Source organism: Spinacia oleracea, chromosome 4 (genome assembly GCF_020520425.1).
Source record: "Spinacia oleracea cultivar Varoflay chromosome 4, BTI_SOV_V1, whole genome shotgun sequence".
NCBI classification, from domain to species: domain Eukaryota; kingdom Viridiplantae; phylum Streptophyta; class Magnoliopsida; order Caryophyllales; family Amaranthaceae; genus Spinacia; species Spinacia oleracea.
Genome location: NC_079490.1, coordinates 179,690,340 through 179,707,429, shown reverse-complemented (window position 1 = coordinate 179,707,429; position 17,090 = coordinate 179,690,340). Strand labels below are relative to the sequence as shown.

Sequence of the window (17,090 nt, the reverse complement as noted above, 5' to 3'; positions counted from 1 at the left end):
AGCGGAAGCAGGATAAGTATGCGGCACGTTGTAGGGCTTTGGGTTACGGTTTCTTTCCTTTTTCCTTCTCTTCTTTTGGGGAATTAGAGAAAGGGCTGTTTCTTTGCTGAAGCGGGTCCAGACGTATTCCAGGGCTCAGGACATTGGGGCGCGGGCAGCTGCCCACATTTTCAGCAGGATCGGGTTCGCCATAGCTAGAGGAGTGGGGGCCCAGATTGTATCTCGGCTCCCCTCCAACTTCTTGTAGTTCATTTGATCTTTGTAGCTTGTTAAGCTTGTAACGTTTTGGTGTTTTCTATAAAAATAATAATAATAATAATAATAATAATAATTATTATTATTATTATTATTATTATTATTATTATTATTATTATTATTATTATTATACCATGACACAATAACTGGATATCAATATATAAATGCACAAAATCCGTGTGTATTGTATAATATTGTGGCATTATATAACCATAGAATCTCATTCATTTCATCCACATACAGTCGAAGCGGGAGGTAATCGTACGCTAAGACTGTCCCGAAAATCTTCAAATAGTACTAATGAAAGATATTGGTACAAATATCTGCGATCTGAAATTGGGGGCTATCTAAGTATATCACATTACAAGTCCTCATTTCGTTACATAAAAGAAGATAAATGCCAATACAATAAAGCGACTTAATAAAAAGAATCAAATAGCAACCATAAATTTCATTTATAACGATATTTTTTCCTTGAAGTAATCCTATCGTTTGGTCTCTATACTAGTTAAGTACTTATTTTACTAAATCATGATAATTTATTAGGGAGTATCATATTTGTACATGTCTCAAGTCTCATTTTCTCGACCGCAAATTAATAGTAGAACTAGGACTAGAATCGCCTACTTTATCACTTGTAAAAATTTGAAAATGTAACCTTTAAATTATTGTTTACTATAACTCTCATACCATAAATCATTAAACTTCAAACCGTATACGCTTAATTAGTCTAAACCCTTAAATTTTTTTAATAATAATAATATTATAAATAAACCATAATAATGTATGACCACCAAAACTAAAGATAAATAAGCTGATCAAAACTCGAAACTCGAAAAATCTGATCCAACCCGAAAAACTCGATATAACCCGAAAAAGCCGATATAACCCGAAAAACCCAATCCGATATGAACCGATCTGATACGACCCGATCCGATATTACCCGATCTGATTTTGACCCGAACCATAACCGACCCGATTATAAAAAACCGAAGTAACCCGAAATCCGAAATTGACCCGACCCCTACCTAAAACCGACCCGAGAAAAAGTAACCCAAAATGATCCGACCCGAATGGCCCCGACCCGAATCCGATCCAAACGACCCGTTTACCAGGTCTAGTGAATGACTGAAAATAACCCGTCTTTTAACCCTTTATTTACTTCTTTTTTTCACCCGCGTGCAAGTACATCCCGGTGCAATCGGCCAATCCCTAGCCCCTGGCATAATCTTGTTGTTGGGCCGGGGTTACGTTGCTCGATAGTCGATATGGTTTAACGGCTAACACATTTCTATTAATATTGACTAAAGATTCATTCAGCAGCTAATGTTGTAAAGCATGTGTTGCGCAGGATGGATTACAATTTTTATTTTGTTGTTGCATCTTCATAATTAATGCTAGACTATAATATAAACAATATTAATTAGTACATTATTCGTGTGTGCCATGACTGGAGCATCACATATCTCGTATCTGTATTTCTGAAATTATTATGAGCTTACAGAATTGTGCTCAATGACATGCTACTTGCAAGCGAAGCATTAATAACTATGTTAATCTCCGGATCTCTTAATTAAACTATTGTTCTTAATTAAATAACCATCTAAGATCAAGTCAACTAACCATTTGATGATTGGTTATTCGGTTACTACTAAGTTCCATTTTTTTTTAGCAAAGAATAAAGGCCCAAAGTGCCTCCGATGGGGATTGAATCCCCAACATAAGTGGACTCATTTCTAATAGGTCACGCTTAGCTTGGTTTACAAATGTTTCGACTTTTTAGTGTTACTATACATTACTCCATCTGTTTCTAAAAAGTATCTTTTTTCTATTTATAACGTTTTCTAATGAGTGCTCACTTTTCATTTTGGGACATACATTTTTCCGTAAATCATGATTATTTTTTCTTACACATTCTACGCTTTTCCATCCCGACATCCACTTTTATTTGTACTTTATCAATTAAAAATTATCTACTTAATCTTTTCCCCCAAAAAAAACCCTCAACCATTATTTTTCTTACACATCTCTCATTTTTCTTAATCCCCGCGTATTCTTCCAAATATGACACTTATTTAGGAACGGAGATGTATCATTTACGGACATAGAGAGTGCATAAGTACACACTTATCTAACGTACGATTATTAAAGTACATCTTAAAAAAAAGATAAAGATAGGATAAAAATAAAAACATGAAAAAATAACAAAAAATTCCGATGCCGGGAATCGAACCCGGGTCCCCTGGGTGAAAGCCAGATATCCTAACCGCTGGACGACATCGGATTTGTTGAACAATACTGTCATGGAAACATTAAGACTTAAAGAATGTTACAGAACACAAAGCCGGGCTGGCTAGTAGTAGGTTTCAACTATAATACATAATGCGATGCTGTGTCCTGAATCCTGATGACCAAAATACCTTTTTATCTTCTACTCCCTATCACCCTATGTCTTTTTGCTTGGCTGCAAGGCCCGCAAGCCTAGTCATCTTTGACGTGTGTGCTTTTTCTATTTTTTGGTGCAAATCTTTTATGTGTGTAAACCTGTCAAACGGGTCGGTCGGGTGGGATTGTAAAAAAGTTATTTTTGGGTTCGAGTTGAATTGAATCGGTCACTTTTGGGTTCGGATTTACAAATGCTTGTTCAAGACCTAGAACTTTCGGGTTCGGGTCGACCCAACGGGTTGAGAGCTTTTAAAACGCGCATTTAATTTAGGTGGATAAATGTACAAACGGATTTTTCATGAAATGACCCCGAGGTTTGCAATAATGCACCAAATACCCCTAATGTTTCCCGAATGCACCAAACACCCCTGACGTAAGCAATAAATACAATAAATGCCCTTTTGGCTGACGGACGTTAACTCTCCGTTAGGCATGTTTTACCTTTTTGCCCTTACTCTCCCCTTATGGCGAGTAACAGGAAAAAAAAAAAAAAAAAATTCAAAACCTAACTTCCCAACTTCCCCTTCCTCGACATTTCTCTGTTCTTCTTACACCATTAAAGTGAACTTGAAGAAGAAACCTTAGAGAGATAAAGTGAGATTTTCGCAGAAAATTGTGTAAACCAAGTCGCGAGGGTTAGTCGAACTTAATCCCCACACAAAGCTCGACAATTTGGTCCAAAATTCTGGTATTTTTGCGAGTTCTACAAAAGTGGGTGCAAGGAGCAAAGCACTGAAATTTGTGGCTGGGCGTTCTTCAAAATTGTGTCAAGGTAAGATCCCTTCAATTCGTTTCTTGTTTGGGTGCTTTTTTTTTGCGAATTTTGCTTTAATTAGGGTTAGGGTTTTTCTAAAATCGGGATTTTTTCATGATAAGGGATAAGTTGAATTTTGGGGTGTTAATGGTAGAACATTGTATGTGGTTGTGCTTTGTTGTTTTCCTTATGCTTTTGTTCATGATTTTGAAGTATTTTTTGCGTTTGTATAGGATGGGTGCAATTTGGTTGTTTTGTCACTACAATGATCGTAGTTTTGATGTGAGAGTAGTTGATACTGATGAAACCAACTACATGGATTTGGTTGATGATCTATTTGATGATTCCATTAAGCAAGATGTTTTGATTCCCGAGGTTTTTAGATTGTTTTATGAAAATCCTAACACGATGAAGAGAGTGGAATTGGTAAATGATGTTGGTTTGATGGGAATGTGGGGGTTATTTTTGCGTAAGGATACTGTGGAGATATGGATAGAGAAGGCTAATGAGAAGGAAACTTCAATTCAGTTTAGGCTTGCAGTTAAGAAAAGAAAGGATAGGAAGGAAAGGGAGGCTGCAGAACTTAGAAGGAAAGCTGAGGAGTTTGAGAGGGAGAGGGAAGAGGAAAGGAGAAGGTTAGAAAAGGAGGCTGAGATTCAAAGGGAAATGGAGGAGCAATTGAAAAACACAGTGGCAGTTGAGGTGCCTGTGTATTCTGTAGAGGACTTAAGTGTGGAGTACGTACGGATTTTCACTTCACAAAATGTTGATTGCTTCTCCCCGGGAAGTTCCCAACCACCTAGTACACAACCAGAACAACAACATGCTGCCTCACCACCACCAACTGCTTCATCACCCCCACCAAGACAGCCATCACCTCCACCAAGGCAGCCATCACCTCCACCAAGGCAGCCATCACCACCACCAAGATCTCCATCACCACCACCAGTCTCACCACAAACACAACCACAACAGACACAACAACCACCTCAGCAGACACCTCAACAAACACCTCAGCAACCAGATCAGACACCACCACAACAACCTAATAGGGCTGAGTTAAACAAAGCAAGGGGATTCAGAAATTCAAGAAGTCATGCTAAGAAGACGGGTACGTTTGTTCCTAGGAAGAGGGGGGTAAGGTCTGCTGGTTCTAGGGTGAGAACACCCACTGCATACAATGATGAGGAAGAGGAGTTGTGGGATGATGATGTGAGTGATGATGGAGACTTTGTGGAGAGTCAAAGTGATAGTGGCAGTGCTGATTTCAACTCCGATGATTACATTGATGAAGAAATTGAAGATGAAGAAGAACTAGATGTTCTTGGGGAGGTTAATTCTGGGAGGAGCTTTGAGGAGCATTTGGATGGGAGTAACAAGATGGATAACTTGTATGCAAATTGGAAAGTTGTGGGAGAAATGCCATATGGGACTATCAAGTTACAACCTTGGATGATTTTCCAAAGCAAGGCACATTTCATGGAGGTTTTCAGAGACTTCTGTGTTCAGGAGGGGTTTGCTGTGAGTGTAGAGAAGGCTGATACAACCAGATTCACTGCAGTGTGTCTGGTTGTGTCATGCAATTGGAGGATTCATGCTTGTGTGATGTTGGATGGGGTCAGTTGGGCCATTAAAACCCTATCCAGTGAGCACAAGTCATGTGGGAGGCTTGAGGAGAATCCCATTGTTACATCTGAGTGGCTATGCAAGAAGTTATTACCTGATATTGAAGCGAATCCAGAGATCCCGATTAAGACGCTTAAGATAAAAGCATTGGAGACTTATAAGATAGTGGTGAAGTCACGATTGATGTACAAGGTCAGAAGCCTTGGTAGGAAGCAAATTTATGGTGGGTTTGATGAATCATATGCCCTTTTACCATCATATGCAGAAATGATCAAGTCTACCAATCCCGGGAGCTATGCCTTGGTCACTTGGACTGCAGATTCGGGTAATGTGACGCCCCGTTTCAAGGCTTGTTTTTTCTCCTTCGCTGCACAAGTGAAGGGTTTCTTAGGAGGTTGTAGGCCTATCATAGGCATTGATGGTGCTCATTTGAGTGGATACTATAAGGGGATTCTTCTCACTGCAGTAGCTATTGATGGAAATAATGAGATTTTCCCATTTGCGTATAGCATTGTGAGTACGGAGAGTATGGACACATGGTCCTATTTCTTCAGAAGTTTGAGGGCTTTATTTGTTCAACATGGATGCCAAAGGGATGATTGGACATTTATTAGTGATAGAATGAGGGTAATTACTCATCCCTTTTCTGGTTGGTTTTGCATTTTTCCCCTGTTTTTGCAGTTTTGTTCCATGCTCACTGAAATGCTGTTGTGTTTTGTGTTCTGCAGGGTGTTGAAGCTGCTCTTTATGAAGTTATCCCAAGAGCAGTCAGGAGGGTTTGTGCTCAGCATCTGTATGTGAATTGCAGACAAGCTGGATACAGTGGCACAGCCTTCCATGACTTGTTCTGGGTTGCAGCTGATGCATATAATCCTTATGTATACAACAAAGCAATGGAAAAGATCCTCAAAATCATGCCAGAAGCAGTGGCATATCTTGACAAAGTCCCTGAACAATGGTGCAGACACAAGTTTGATGTTGAGGTCACTTGTGATCACAACACCACCAACTTTGTGGAATCCTTCAACGCGTGCACCAAACCCTTTAGGGATCTTCCTGTTATGACACTCCTTGAAGGTAATCAATCTCATTTTATCCTAATTTTGTTTAATTGGAACTTATTTACTTAGGTTTGTGTTCAAGTGTCCGAGTCGAGTTTTTGTTAAGTGTCTGAGTCGGGTTTGTGTTCAAGTGTCCGAGTCGAGTTTTTTTTGGATATAAGTGTCTGATTTCAGTTTTTATATTCTTTTATGTTAGAAATAAGGTCTTGGTGCATGAAGAAAATAGGGACTAGATTTGATAAAGCTTTTGATATTGCACCCGATCAATTGACACCATATGCTGTTAAGATGTTGGAAGAGAGGAGTGCTGACTCAAGGTTCTGTTCTGCAAGTAATGCTGGGGGGGTGAGTTTGAGGTTACAGATGGTCATGTGAAGTTCCCAATTAGGCTCACTGCTGGGGTGTGTGGTTGTGGTAAATGGAAAGGGTGTGGCATACCTTACAAGCATGCTCTTAGGGTCATATACCATCAGAGACTCAGGCCTGCTGACTTTGTCAGTCCATACTTCAAAGGGGCAGCATATAAGCTCACATACTCAGAACACATTCACCCAATGCCTGACTCATCACAATGGCCCACATTGACCTGCCTAGAATTCTTCCCCCAATAATGAAGAGAGCAGCTGGCAGACCAGCCAAGCAGAGAAGAAGGGGTGCTCATGAGAAGAAAAAGGGGAAGAGAAGCACTGCTGTGAAGTGTGGGAAGTGCAAGCAAGTTGGGCACAACTCAAGAACCTGTAAGGGAGGCTCCACTGCCAAACAGAGGAAGGAATCTGCTGCTGCTGCTGCTGCTGCTGGTGCTTCAACATCTACTGCTGGAAAGAGGAAGGGCTCCACATCTGCTGCATCAAAGGGAAAGAAGGCCAGAGCTGCTTAACTGCTAGTAAGCTTAGGTTTTAGTTTGCATTTCTGTTTTTATGTTCAGTTATGACACATTTTGGAAACAAGCTTAAGTTGTGGCACATTTTGGTAGTTTTTGTAAAGTTCCCGACAACTTGATGTTCGGTTTATTTTGGAAACAATCAGTTACTCTATTATTGATAAATGAAACTTAGGTTCTCGTGCCATTACAACTATCATGGTTTGGCTTCATTACTTCCTGATTACAAATATTAGAAACATAAATATTGCAATTCCTATTTTAATTGCATTAGCTTGAAATTTTTTGAGCTCTTTCACTCTCTTTTTCAGTTTCTTGAGTTCGTCACTCATATTGTTGTTCTCTTCCGATGTTCATTCATACTCTATGTTGCTTTTTTGTTGCTGGTGTTGTTGATTTAGTTGCTGCACTGTGCCTTTGCACCACAGAAAATAGTTACAAGGATCACACTTGTAATATAGCCTCTGTGGATTTTTTGATGTCTCCGAGCTTTTTATTGCACATTTGTTTGCACAAACAGGACAACATTTGTTTGGAACAATGATGTAGGAAAATAGATAGGATGATGATGTATTGGATGAGGAACTCATGTTGAATGTGGAGGGGAGGGGGAGGTGCTGCTGCTGTGTTGTTGTTGCAGTTGCAGTTGCAGTTGTTGTCTGGCTATTGTTGGTGTTATTTTTGGTTGTTGTTGCAGTGCAGTTGCTTTCTTGTTGATGTTGGTGTTGTTCACAGGGGTTGTTGTTGCTGTTGTCTTGTTGATGTTGGTGCTGCTGTTGGTTGTTGTTGCTGTTGTATTGTTGATGTTGTTGCTGTTGTATTGGTTATGTTGTTGCTGTTGTATTGTTGATGTTGTTGCTGCTGTATTGTTGATGTTGTTGTTGATGTGTTGTTGATGTTGTGCTGTTGTCTTGTTGATGTTGGTGTTGTTGTCCTGTTGATGCTGGTGGGGGATTGGGGTGGAGTGTTGGGGGTTTTGTTGTTGATGTTGTTGTTCTGGGGTTTTGTTGTTGTTGTTGTTGTTCTGCGGGGGGGGGGGGGGGGGGGGGGGGGATGGGTTAATGACAGGCTAAAGTCGTATCACCTAATCAAAAATAACCTAAGTCCACTAGCTAGGTAGCAAGGGAAGTCAGGATCGAATCCACAGGGAAACAGACGTTCTTTCTACTATCAATTAATTAATCTAGACTATTGTGAACAAGAGTTGGTTGGTGATTTGTATGCTAAGACTACGAACGATAATTAAACGAGTATGAATCAATATATTAAGGAATCTAGGGCATAGGTTCACCAACAAATAACAATCCAGAACAATGAACAATCACGATAATTAACAAAGTAATTAATTAGATTAGCATGCTCTCTCAAGTCGATACTAATCATAGACTTAGAATTAACGGGCTCTCGCTACGTATTAACTCTAATTCCACCTATTGACACAAGCCTAAACATCAAATTGCATCTCTCGAATCTTAATTTGATATTGCATAACTACCACAATTAAACCTGCGCAAATCTAATTGTATAGTGAAATAAACCAATCAATAGGAATCAATTGCAATGCCAACAATCATGATTATTCAATATCCCTTCATATCATTCATGGATCCCCAAACCCTAGAAATTAGACTACTCAAGCATATTAACAATAAACAAAGCAATTAGCATGATTGAAAACATAATAAAAGCTAAACAAAGAATTGAAATAAAGAACAATACCTTAATTGAAGAACAAGAGAAATAGAAAGCTTGAATTTTTTATTGAAATTGAAAACTAAGTGTTTGCATAAATCTAGAGAGAATTTAAACTAAGTAAATAAAACTAAGGGTCTAATACTAGGAAAAAATAAGATGTTAACTAAAATAATAGGGCTTAGTATTTATAGTTTGCCCAAAATAACAAAGGAAAACCGGAAAATAAAACGCGCAGAAATCCGCCCAGGTTGTCGTCGCCGGTCGGGCGACCTTCCGCCCGACAGGCGGTCAGCTCGAAATTCGCCCGTCGGGCGCAGGTCCGCCCGCCCGGAGGAGGGAGACATTCTGGAAATCATCGGCACGCGCCCGGTCGGGCAGCTCCCGCCCGTCGGGCAGACCTTCGCCCGTCGGGCAGCCATTCGCCCGCCGGGCGCGCGTACAAACTGCACGATCCTCTATCTTTAAAACGCCATATCTCCTTCTTTATTCTTCGGAATTAGGCGAGTGACCACTCGTTGGAAAGATATTGAAGTCTATAATCCAACCCAATTGGAATCACTTCATTTGGAGTTGTAGAATGAAAGTTATGATCAAAAGAGTAGACGAGTGTCGGTTTTCTACTTCTTTCTCTATCCGCTTTGCTCGCAAACTCTTCCAACTCAATGTGTGTGCTCTCGAAAGTACATAATCTCTTGTATTGATTCAAATGAGTAGGAAATGCACAAAAATATGCTAATTACTACAATGATGAGCCTGAAACTACAAACACACTACAAGGAGCACATTAGTACTAAAAATCGCTCCGAAGAGCTCATTTGAGATCAAAAAGTACTTAGGGACGGGGGTAAAAACACTATAAAATATGAACATATCAGTTAATGGGGGGTATATGTAAGGGAATTCAGTGCTGGCAACGGCTATATTATTCAAAACTAACGGCTAGTTTTTTGGAAAAAATGAAAACAAATCTCAGGGGTATTTGGTGCATTGTATCAAACCTTAGGGGTATTTGGTGCATTAAGTTTTAACTAATTAACTGCCTAACGGAGAGTTAACGTCCGTCAGCCAAAAGGGCATTTATTGTATTTATTGCTTACGTCAGGGGTGTTTGGTGCATTCGGGAAACATTAGGGGTATTTGGTGCATTATTGCAAACCTCGGGGTCATTTCATTAAAAATCCAATGTACAAAATATAAGCACAAATTAACAAATTTTCCTATACGGAGTACAAGTTTATATTTAGTGGAATTCAACCATAAAATGACATATAATTCAAATTAAAATCATATTACACACAACAATAGTAAAAACAACGTGTTTATTATGCTTAAATTTTCTCATAATCTCATTTATTACTATAAATACAATGATTTCAATCGCTGGGGTCAAAAACGGGTTCGGTCGGGTTTTAACCCATTACTTTTCGGGTTGCTTGGGTTCGGATAAAATCGGGTTACGGGTCACACAATATTGTTCAAGACCCAGTATTTTCAGATCGGGTTCAAGTCGATTTTTGACAGGTCTATGTGTGTGTGTTGGTATATGATAATGAACTAGTTTTTGCCCCGTGCAATGCATGAGCTTTTTAATTTAAAAATTTTGGTTACGTCTTTTTATGTATTATAAAGTAGGATACACAAATTTTGAAATAATAAAATGTGAAGCATTTGGGGTATAATGAAATTAAATTTAGAATGTGAAACAAATAAAATTAATTTTGAAATAAATTGAACATCTAATTAAGGAGGAGAAGTGAAAAAGATGAATATAAATGACTAGTCTTATATGCACGCGATGCGTGCGAAATTACATAAAAAACTTAAAATTTTATTATTACAACTAATCCCTACAAATATTAGGCAAGAAAATATTCGCAAAGTTCATATTTAAAAACATTAAGGCCATACTATAGGTCAATTTTGCAATCTAAGTTCATATTTAACTAATCACAACGATTACATCAATCAAAATTCTATTTATGTAAGAAATGTAAATAATAATACAAAGTATTTTACATTAGTTTGTTTCATCTCCTAATATTTGCTGCTGAAATACTGACAGTTAGACCAAAAGATATCCATGCTATACATCTTAAAAGAGTGCAAAAAAGAACCATACACAACAGAGACGTGATCTTGGTGAACACACTTGGCTTGAGTCAGGTGTATAAGATCATAGCTATAGCAGTTGCAATCCTCATTTTCCTGCATCATGAAATACATGGCTTGAGTACCAACTAAATTTGAACAGGTAGAATTACACGCAGCAAAACCAAACTGACTGCCTTTAGGACGGTTAAAATGTCAAAGACAACTTCCACAATTATATCAAACCAAATATAAGGATTAACTAATGGAGGTCCCCATTTCCACCAGAGATTGAACATACTACTCCATTCCATGTTATTTGTCTACTTGACTTGCTTATTATGTTTCATAATATTTGTCACTATAATGTCAATGTGCTAGTACTTGTCAATGAACACGATCAAAACTACCTGATTTTCAGTGAAGATCGCGTCAATGGAGTTCTGAGAGATTTGAGAGAAAACTTTGTTCTGTTGTGACCGAAGTTCAGGTTCTTAGAGATTTGAGGATGGAGGCGAATAATAACAACTCTATTCTCAACGCGAATAATAACAACCATACAAAACAACTATATTCTCAAGCAAGAATAAAAATTCAACACAACACCAGCTCATCAAATTCATCCTAATAACCCATTTCTATAAATCAATCATCATAAATAACAATTCAACCCTAATCCACTCACAATAGCAATTCAAATAAATACAAACAAAAACGTCTATAGACAAATGCTCACACAAATTCACCACAAAATACACAAATTAAACAAAAAAAAACATCTAATCACAAAATGCAGGTGAATAATAATACGAAACATACCTGGAAAACAATACTCAATAGACGACAAAATATGGAAGCAGATTTTTAAAAAAATGTAAAGAGGAGTGAAAGAAAACAAAAGGAAATCCTAGGGTTTTTCTGATAAAAAATTCGACTCCAAAAGCATGAATTTTCATATTATTTACTCATTTAGTAGTCAAATTATCTGTCAATGTTTACATTATCAGATTATAAGAAAAATCAAAGCATAAAAAAGATTTATACTCCAATTGAACTCGAATCAAATTAAAAATTGAAGAAAAATACTGGTAAATCCGCTAATTTATTCTAGATCTGCAACGAAACCTTGAATTTGAAAGAAATTCAAATCACAAAATCTGCCCATTCAATTGAAACAAAATGGGGTCAGAAAAATATAATTAATTACGGTGGGAGGGTAAACCTTGAGCAGGAACTAATGATGAGGGGCCAATTTCATAGGAGTCGGCTTTCCAGAAACTCCGACAATCAAGCTTCTGCTTCGTGGAATCGGAATCTACTAAAACAACATTCGGGGAAGATTCTGTAACCTTCGAATGTGGATGCCCTGTTGCTTCGCGGCTCAGGTAAGGCGTATTCTTCGTCGTCGGCGCTGGGAATTTTGACTAATAATACTGAAAGCACTCCTCCTTTACTGCACTCGACACTCCTCCTTTAAACTTTAGTCGTGCTTTCCACTCGACACTCCTCCTTTAAATTTTAGTCGTGCTTTCCACTCGACACTCCTCCTTTAAATTTTAGTCGTGCTTTCCACTCGACACTCCTCCTTTAAATTTTAGTCGTGCTTTCCACTCGACACTCCTCCTTTAAATTAGCTGGAAAATCGTGATTGGTGGTCGTACGCCGGAAAAGGTGCGTCGATTTTAGGGTTTTACATAGGGAGGAAGTTTGGGGAGAGAGAAAGAATGTGGCGAGAGAAAGATTACAGGCTTAGGTTTGAAATTCAATCAAATTGTAAAATAGAATGGGGGTACTTCAGTCTTTTAGTTGGGGGACACCAAAAGTGTTGTTACAAAAATAACCCTCCCCTCTTGGCTTATATAATAGAGATGATCTAATAAAAAAATAATCAAAGAGATGACACGTGTCATCACTTTATACAAACATTGTGTTTTAAAATACGAATTTTTCATGAAATGCCTTTGAGGTTTGACTTTATGCACCAAATACCCTCGTAGTTTCAGGTAATCACCATATACCCTCGCATTACTTACCCCTGAAGTTAAGTGACTGTTATAAACTTTATTTCATCATATACCCCTGTATTTCATAAACTTTATTTCACTATATGCCCCTCTATTTTTTGATGCTTTCATCATATGCCCCTATGTTTTCCGATGCTTTCACCATATGCCCCTGCTCACCAACTTCATTCTCCAGTTGCTGCAACTGAACATCAACAAACCAGTTCACCAAGACAACTTCATATTCAACATTACTAAAAATGGAAATAGCTTGAAGATCAACAAGCAAAGGAATTTCCCCTTGTTCAGCTGAAGTTGAAGTGATAGCATAAACATCGTAAAATCCATCCATTACCTTTTCATCGTATTGAACAACATTGTAGTTCCGCAAAGAGCAACAAAACTGAAAGCGGTCACTAAAAGAAAGGACTAAATTTCATAAATAGCAGCTTGTTCGATAATTAGGTGATATTCGTAGTTGAAATGAAGCAAAGCAGAATTTTCTATCCATTGATGCCACAAACGCCAATAAACTAAAACTAACCCCATTGTAAAACACAACCAGTCGCCCCTAAGCTCACGATATTTACTTTGCTTAAATTTTACACTGGAAATGATAAACGTTCTTTTTCGAGAAACAAATTAATACCATCTACATACTCAATTAGTACCTAAATGATCTATTAAATGCTATGAATTCAGCTTAATTCATTTCAAAAGCATTCAAGTTTTCAATTATAAACATAAAGTCTCAAATTCGATAACCTAAAATTAGAAAAGAATTACTAACCCAGTACTTTAGCAACAGAAATTCACTAAGACGTTCATTATCAGGCACCGATGAAGAATGTTTTGCTGTTCAAGTTTCAGGGGTTAATATCACACTAACGTAGACTTAACGCCGTAAGCCATTAAGGGTCATTAAGGGTATTTCATGCAAGAAAATGAAACCTCGGGGGTATATGATGAATACCTGAAACTACGAGGGTATTTGGTAAATAAAGTCAAAACTCGGGGGCATTTCATGAAAATTCCGTAACGGAAAAGTTAACAGAGTTGACGAAAAATATAATGACCATTAAGGGTATATTGTGCACATTTACAAAACCTCAGGGGTATATGGTGAAAGCTTGAAATTACGAGGGTATTTGGTGAATAAAGTCAAACCTCAGGGGCATTTCATGAAAAGTCCATTTAAATTAGTATATAGGTTGAGAAGCTAGAATAAATCCAATGTTTATGGAAAATGAGTGGGATTTTGGTAAGGCTTACACTGTTGGAGAAGGCTACAAATGGCTTAAGGGGGAGGCTACGCTTGTTCCCTGGACCTACTGGGTATGGAACAAGTATAATATTCCTCGACACTCTTTTATTGCATGGTTGTTAGATCATGACCGATTAAGAACACGAGACAAGTTACTGAAAGCAGATATTTCTGTTTGTGGAGAGTGCCTTCTCCATGGTCTTGAAATGGAAAATGTTGATCATGTTTTTTTCCCATGCCAATATAGCCATTTGTGCAAATAATTAGTTTGTAATTGGATTGGCATTCATAGTAAACCTTTTGAGAGATGTGGGACTCTCTGGAGGAAAAGGTATAGATGTTGCAAAAATAGAATTCAAAGGCAAGTGGCGTTCTCTTTGCTTGAGGCCGGCTTTGGTGTATCATTTGTGACTAGCCAGGAACAAGGCACACTGGGATGTTGTTCTCATAACCCGAATTATCACCTTGGTCAAGAGGGTCTAGTTTGATGTGTGCACTAGAGTGAAGAATTTGATTGGGAAAAATGTGCGAATACTGATATCAGTCGGTTTGAGGGGTTGAAGGCTTCTGCTATTAGTTGAGTTGACTCCTGTTTTTCTTTTCTTTTCTTTGACTTCCTGTTTTTTTTTTTTTTGGCTTGCTCTTGTTTCTTGTGCTGCTGTGAGGTCATGTGTTGTGCTCTCTTGCTTCTGTTGTAGGCAGGGGTTGGGCTAGTGCTGTAAGTTTGCAAGTGTTTGTAGCTTGTGCTTGTTTGCACAAGTGCCATTGTTGTTAGTTGCGGTTCAGGGGTGGTTAGCAAGGGTGTTGGCTTCTTTTTTGTCTGATGGACTTTTTTGGTCTTTGTTGTTTATGTCCGCGTTATGTGTGTTGTCGGATATAGAGGATTGTATTTTTGTTTGGTGTGTTTGTCAACCTTGTACATACATTTGATTACGATTTGTTAATATATTTCTTACTTACAAAAAAATAATAATTCCTATATGAGTCGGGGACCAATTGTCTCACGTAGAGAAAAAGAGGGACGATGACTTACATATAAGATTGATGACTGCTCTATCTATTACCAATCTATTTTAAGAAGAAACTCTATCAGACTTATACAGAGTATGTGGTTTTTCATGTCGAAGCTAATGTCGTTTTTCATGTCAAAGCTAACGCCTATTCTTTGAACCGGAAATAAATAATTAGTTCTTGGTAATATAACTAGACTAGTACATAATCTTCTACTTAGCTCATGGTCTGTTCCGTTCACCTTATTATCACTTATTTCAGATAAAGGGCCAATAAGTTCAGATATATATGATAGGTCAGTAAGTCCAAATCACACATTTTTGTAACTTAGAGCACTCACACCAGTGAGGAAAAAAGTTCCTCACAAGTGAAAAACATTGAGATTAAAAAAATTCACACACCACACCAATGGGAAGAATGAAAAAAATTCATGAGGAAAATAGGAAAATCCCGAGCGATGTTCTATATCAACAATTGGCTCACGAAATTATTGGGTCCCAGTCTGTTATTTTTGCAGACGAAAGTGACAACAACAATGCCTTTTGCATCCAACCACATTATTACCGTTGAGTTACCCAATAATTCCAAAAATATAAAATAAGAATCTTGCTTTTGCTGATTGGGCGCGTCAACAGGCCCAATGGACGCTTGCCACGTGTCACAGTCAGCTATACCAACCAATAAAAAACGTAATAACCTAAATATAATTATTTACCCTAATTAATTAAGTGTTTTAAATCATTAAGTTATTACTCTTCCGTCCCGGAATACTCGCAACGGTTTGACTGGACACGCTTGTCAATGTACAACTTTAACCTTCAATATCTTCAATTATATATTATAAAAACTTATAAAATATTAATATTTTGAAAATATATATTAAGATGAAGCCAACAATATATTGTATGCTAACCACTTATTTTCATATACTATGCTATTCGGATGGAACACTACAAGAGGGGGGGTGAATTGTAATATGGAACTTGCTAACCAATTTTTGCGGAATTATAAAGAACATAAGCAAGTAGAGAAACAATGCAAGAGAGATTTTACGAGGAAACTTTCTAGGCCCAACTAGAAAGAAAACCTCGACCCACTAGGGATTTCAACTTAAACTCTTTTCACTATAGGGCAACAACTCTGTTACAAACCTATAAGGAACTCGGGCATTACTTGAGTTCCTCTACGAACTCAAGTTCCCAATAGTTGTTCCCTCAAACAACTACACTCTCACTAACTTCCCTAGATGTCTCTCTTGACTCTTTTGCTTCACTCAAAGCCTATCTCCTTCTCTCTCACAGACTTCACTCAAAGCCTCCCCAAATACATATCAGGAACTCACTCAAGTTCCTGCCCCGTACACATCAGGAACTCACTCAAGTTCTTGCCCAAAACTTGATACAAGAATTCACTCAAACCCTTGACCAATTCCCCATTACAAGAGTTCACTCAACCCTTGACCAACTCTCAAAATATTGATGATTGATAATTGATTAGTACCCCTTTAGAATGTAGCACGTGAAAAACCAATGGGGAACATGTCACTCGTAGGAACTTGGAACTCGTAGGAACTGACTCAAAAACGTGGAATGAAAAACATATTCTTCTATAACATTATTCCACAGCCAATCCTTATGGAATGACACAAGTCAGTCTCTTTGGAATGAATATATAAGCCTCTATTTATAGCGTGCACAAGACTTAACGATAATCCCACTTATTCCTCCACTAACAGTAAGTTTCCTAACTTCTAGGCACTTACCCATGATCAGTTAGTTGGGGAGAAACTTGGGGAGAAAGCAGTCAAAGTCTTGGGCACAACTTATACCACGTTTACAGTAAAACAGTTAGAGTAAAAATAGGAAACAAAAAAGAAAATAAATACTTGGAGAAAAAGCAACGTTTTATCAAAACATAATCCAGGAGATATTTTTCCGAAACTCACTTTTTATTTATTTTCTTATGCAAAAATATTTTACTGAAAACCTTTTCATAAACGTGAAATAAA

The 17,090-nt window shown here is 37.9% G+C and overlaps 1 non-coding gene across 1 annotated transcript; it reads right to left on the bottom strand.

Moving 5' to 3' along the window:
* Nucleotides 1-2,467: 2,467 nt before the first annotated feature.
* Nucleotides 2,468-2,539, bottom strand: TRNAE-UUC (transfer RNA glutamic acid (anticodon UUC)). Its single transcript has one exon. It is a non-coding gene; the product is annotated as a tRNA-Glu (tRNA).
* Between the last annotated feature and the right edge of the window lie 14,551 nt (nt 2,540-17,090).